The following is a 5,957-nucleotide window of genomic DNA, read 5'->3' as shown; positions in this document are numbered from 1 at the left end:
CGTCTCTACCGCCGCACATGGGGGGATGTTCAACGCCGCCGTCGCTAAGGTCCTCCAGATTGGTCCTGATGCGGGCACCAAAAGGCGCCATCTCCGTCACGGAGGGGACCGATAACTAGTCCCCAGGAACTGGAGCTAGTTTGTCGATCAGATTGGGGTCAACGAGACCCCAGAAGCCATGCACCTTCATTCGCGTTCTCTTCATTTTTCCGTATCGTCGTCGTCGTGTGTGCTTCTGTGCCCGCTTTTTCCACTGATCGCCCCGCCTCCCTACGTCTGCTGAAGATCCAAGCTTGACAGGATACCCCGGAGGTGCTTGCATTTCACCATGCGTCCAACCATCGAGAATACGTGCTTAAATGAAGCCACCTCAAGGATGCCTTTCGCTTGACGCTGCTAGCTGACCGCTCCAAGAAGTCCTCAAGAACGGGTACCCCGTTCTTGAGGACAGGGTACCCGTTCTTGAGTTGTCCCTGTTTTAATTGTTTTATTCTTTCTTCTTCCATGACTTAAACCAACACGCTCTTCTCCCAAGTATAGCTGGAGTATAGCTTTCCTTTGTTGGCCGCTATTGTTGTCGGAGATGGTACAGGGACACTTCCCAGGTCAGTATCGTTGCACTTATAGCCACTAAATAAGCTACGGTTCAGAGTAACGATACTTACACATCTTGGGGCTTAAAATCGTGGTTGCCAGTTATCTGAAGGTTTATCTCAAATCATAGAAAACGCTTTTCCGTCTTCCACAAATGTTCAAACAGTTCCCGGCAGAGTTAAGCAATATTACATGAGCTTCCTAACAGCGAATCTAATCTTGAGGAAGTCATACTTTGAATCATGACGATCGGCAGTTGCGTCTGTTGCGTCTGTTGCGTCTGTTGCGTCTGTTGCGTCTGTTGCGTCTGTTGCGTCTGTTGCGTCTGCTCTGCACTGAGCACTAAGATGGCGGCACCCACAACAATACCGGGGAACAGGGTGCCGATACTCTAAGCGTAGCTCATTTAGTGGATCTAGCTATACTGCCTTGTAGCTCCTCTTGTGCCCCAGCAGTGCCTACCTGTGAACGTGTCGGCTCCCTTAATTTTTGACAAATTGCGATCCAACGTCTTTTTCCATACTCACCGCCGACTCCGCACTGTTGCCTTTTGATGTATGCTCTCCCGCCACTGGCTGGCCCATTAGTGGTTGTTTTAAACGTTTGGTCTCTCTGGCGTACACCTAGAAACTACTTATCACGCGGGCCAGGCGGTCTGCTACTTTTCTTCCTCCTCCTTCATCGTAGTGCAGCCCCTTTTTGGTCATGTCCTCGCCGTGTAGATCTTTGCTAGGGTTAATGTACGTCGGGCTTAGCTCCTGGTAGAGGTACTAACTGAGCCTTTAAAAGCATAGTTGCTGCCTGAACAGCCTTTCCCTTGGATGCAACCGGGGGCACTGCACAGATGGTCAGGACATCATCCCGTCTCGACCATGTGTTCTGGAGGCTAGTCCCAGTTTTTTCTGGACTCCTTCCTCGCGTCAAATCATCAGTTCCAACATGGAGTAGGTGTAAACGACGCGCCTGTCATGCTTGTCTCTCATTGTCTACAGTTAGTTTGTGGGCCATCTCTGTTGTTACCTCTATGTTGAAGAACACCTGCAGCCGTCGGCTACCACCTACCTCCCTGTGGTGCGCTCAAGCGAAAAGGGAAACGTTGTCAACACCGACAACAATTGCTTCCCGTGTCATCCCTCGGGTTGGTCCCTGGGATACATTTAAAATGCCACTCACTGTCTCTACGCTATCTACTGGTTTCTGGATGCCGGCTCGCTCTCTTTTCCAAATGGTCGACTTCACGCTCCTAGAAGGACGTAAGTCACTCGCCGAAGGCTATCATTTTCGCTTGGTGTCAGTTGTCCTGCAACTGTCTTCTCCCCAGAAGTGCTTCGTTGCTCTTCATTCAGCGCTGTCATCTCGCTCCGAATCGCATCGACAGATTTGCATGAAAAGAAGGGTTGCCAACAGAGGAATCCACTGAAGTCAATCTTTACAAGTTTCTTCATAGTAAAATATTAACGAAATAACTTTCCTCCTTAGCTATTTTGTATGGCAGCGAGCACGTTAGTACATTACAAAAATCCCCAACACCTGGACAGTAACGTCCTTGCTTGTAACGCGTTTCTTTTAACACAGTGACATAGTGATACAAATTATGCGACACAGATGTCGCGCAGCTGGCTCACTCAAGCAGCTGGTTACTGTAGCGGTCCCAGGCACGGCAATGGGAAGTCGCGTTCCACCAATGGAGAATGTCTTCGTACACCGTGCTCTTCCTGAAATGCTAGCTGTACAGCAGAGGTTGCAGAAGGTTATTCCTGTCCATGGAACTAGGTCGTACTTGCCCTTCCAGTTGAAGTAGCTCTTGTAGAGGTTGAAGTCTTCAGCTACCGATGTGAGGTGATCCGCCAGGTGCTTCGGCGATCCAAAACCTAGCGCGTTGATGTAAGAGCCCGGCCTAGCCACCACGCTGTAGTTGGCACCGCCGAACACCACAGGAATTAAGTCAAATAAAAGTGCATTATAGAGCTTCTCGGTCACATAGTCCTTGCACATGGCATTTTCGAAAGAAAGCAGGAAGAAATATTTTTTTCGTGAACATTGTATGACAGCGAGAAGTCGGGAAGCGCTCGCACCTGTGCCTGCTGCACTTCCCAAAGACGTCTACGGCATTGTCTTTCCGCAGCTCATTCACGTAGCCCTCGCGCCTCCCAAACGCGTTGCTGTGGCTGACGGGCCAGACAGCCATCGAGGACTTGCCTTCCCACAATCTCCGAAGAACGTCAATGGAATACGGCGTTGGCTTCGACTTCGTTGTTAAACTGAGGAGATAGGAGTCTAGAACGTCCGAGTCGTGTCTGTAGGTCATCGTCCAGTTAAAGAATTAGGCTGGTGACCCGGACACGCAATGCGATGGTGGCTCGAGGGACCAGTACACCCACTTTTGGCCTCGAGACCTCCTCTGTGGCATGTCTGCCAGGTCGAGGTCCACGCCGTACAAGACGACCGCGTCACTCGAGCGCAATAGGCTTCTGTCGTTGGTGATGTAGCAGCGGTCGGGGCATCCCACGAACTCTAACTCGTCGACCCTTTGTTCCGTCAGTCCGGGGTGCCACCTCCCATAGACGGCTGTACAATATCCTCGGGAGGTCTCTGCCACCATAGTAGCCTTTCCGATCGAAGAACGGAGTCCACAGCACGTAATTATACATTACGTTCTCGAGCCGGTTTATAGACACATTTTCGTTGGAGTCATTTACCAAAATAATTTCCATAGTGCATCTCTGAAACTTGCTCTTGCTATACCACAACGTCCCCAACGTTATGAAGCACAAGGACACGGTGAGGTCGTCTCGTAGCATGTGCCGAATTCTCCGCATTATTTTTGACGCCGCTGCTTCAAAAGCACTGGGCAGGTATAAAGGCGCACAGTAACCAATAACACGGACGATATGAAGGTGCACTTCTGGAGGGACCTTGTCACGAAAAATCTGTGAAGACACATGAACGATCCACGGATTACATTATTTATACATAAAAAAAAAAACACTCCTGCCCGTTTGAGTCGTAGGGCACCTCACATTCATTTACGTTTTCTTCGAGTGGATGTAAGAGGAAAGGTCCTGTTTGGAAGCAACAGGTTTTATTTATTAATTAATTTATGTATTAATACTGTTCACCCCATTTAGGGCAGTTACAGTAGCGGAAAGAAAGACAACGCGCACATATCAATTTACACTATAAACAAAAGAAAAAAGCGCCAACCACGTGGAACCCAACACTCAAAACTGAGACAGAAATACATCTTCGCTTCCTCAGCATTTCCTAAAAGGAAAACAATGGAATATAACTTTACGAAATATCTGCATAGCTTGCGACATTCTTTTGTATCTTTTTTTTTTTTTTTACTGTAAGTTTGCAGGCTCCATTATGAATTGACATCATGAACCAGCAAGACTGCTCTTCCACAGATGTTGTGCATGCGATCCACAATTATTCTTCTTAGCAGTCTTTCTCAAACTTATTTGTAACCTTTTTTTTACTTTATGTGTGCTTTTTTTTGTAGATTATTTTTGAGGGAAACCAGTCGTACAAGACTTTAGGACTTTGACGGCCCCGAAATGGTATTTCGAGAATTTGAGGCACGTACAATAAAAATTTATTATTATTATTATTATTATTATTATTATTATTATTATTATTATTATTATTATTATTAAGCTGGATGGGCTGCTCACCCTGAAAGGAAGCGTAGATTCCCTCCTGTCACTGTCGGCGCAGCTCAACAAACTCTTATTGGTAAAGCCACTGGTTGAGAGCCTGAGGGAGACAGTCAACGAAATTCAACAGTCCATGGACTTCTTCTCCGCTGACTATGGCCCTCTTCTCAAGCTGGCAACAGCCAACGAGCAAACTGGCAAAGGTCTCCAGGACGAACTGTCGCAACTAAAGTCAACTGTGCAGATACAAGCAGCCGAAATCCAGGAGATCCGAGGCGCGCTCAACGACAACGAACAGCACAGTCGTCTCTCCAACCTCGAAGTGCACGGACTTCCTGTCTCGCCTAAAGAAGACCTATTATCCTTTATTGAGTCTCTCGCGGAAAAGCTGAACATCCCTCACTTCCACAAACTGCCAAACGTGAAAGGCCCCGCCGATTCTAATCCGATTTGCTTCGGTCAGCATGAAGGAATCGTGGATGGAAGCGCGGGGAAAGCTTCCCTCACTCAGTCAGGTTGCCCCTTTCCCCAAATTGTACTTAAACGACAACCTGACTCGTGCGAACAAGGAGCTGTTTTGGCAGGCTAGACAGAGAGGCAAGGAGCGAGGCTATAAATTCGTGTGGGTGACAAGGGCTAAGATATACGCCAGAAAGATGGAGGGTTCTCTCCCTGTGAGGATCAACCATAAGTTAGACCTTGAAAGGATTATCTCGTTGCATGACAAACTTCGCTCAGGTTTCAGATTTTCCGTCTTTCAGAAAGTTTCTTGGAGTCTGTCATGACCACTCTTTTTCTGTTTTACAAGTTAATATAAGGAGCATACGAAAGCATTGGAATGAATTCGAGATAATTTCAAGGGATATTAGTTCGCTGGTAGATGTCTTTGTTTTAACAGAAATAAGCATTTCCTCTCTTGCTACAGATCAATTTTCTTTACCAGGATATATAGGTAAATTCCACACGCGGTGTTCCGGTCATGGAGGTGGCATCGCGGTTTTCGTGAATGGGAAGTGGTCCATTACTAAGATTTCTTTGTACTTCAATCACGCAGAGTGTGTCGCCCTTTCTCTAGGAAACGCGGCAACCTCGATATGTTTTTTGGCAGTCTACAGACCGCCTTCCACGAACGTGGGATCTTTTCTGGAAGATCTTGAAACTTACATAAGTAGTCTCACCATGCATGACCAGTTATGCGTTGTAGGAGATTTTAATATTGGACATCTTAAGCACGACCAAATCTACGGTGTGCAAATACTTAACCATCTTGTCAACGCATGGGATAGAGTACACTATTAATGCTCCAACTCGTGAAGAGTTTCTATTAGACAGACTAGTTTGCTCCTGCATTGACCGTATCAACATCAGAACATCTGCGTCGATCGTTAATTCGGCAATTATTACGGAAAAACTTGCTGACCACTACTTTGTGGCCTGTCATTGTTCTTTTGGTAACTTGGCATCGCGCAAATTACCGGGCCGTATTAAAATAACAAGCATAGACAATCGTGCCTTTGATAAGCTAGTCTCGTCATATGACTGGATCGGATTTCTGGAGTCCGTCCACCACAGTGACGTATATAAAAACTTCGTTCTTTTGTTTGATAAATTCTATTATACCTGTCGGAAAGAGGTGTACATAAAAAAAAGTAACCCTGGCCTTTTATGGCTAAATACAAATATTTTTACAGCAATTAGCGATAA

General features: G+C 46.7%; 1 pseudogene; it reads right to left on the bottom strand.

Annotated features, from left to right (window-relative positions):
* Positions 1 to 2,215: 2,215 nt before the first annotated feature.
* Positions 2,216 to 3,196, bottom strand: LOC115330737 (annotated as a pseudogene).
* Between the last annotated feature and the right edge of the window lie 2,761 nt (positions 3,197 to 5,957).

This window comes from Ixodes scapularis, unplaced genomic scaffold (assembly GCF_016920785.2).
Source record: "Ixodes scapularis isolate PalLabHiFi unplaced genomic scaffold, ASM1692078v2 PGA_scaffold2__306_contigs__length_199485367, whole genome shotgun sequence".
In the NCBI taxonomy this organism is placed as follows: domain Eukaryota; kingdom Metazoa; phylum Arthropoda; class Arachnida; order Ixodida; family Ixodidae; genus Ixodes; species Ixodes scapularis.
The sequence above is the reverse complement of the archived record's forward strand: the minus strand, read 5'-3'. Positions and strand labels throughout refer to the sequence as shown.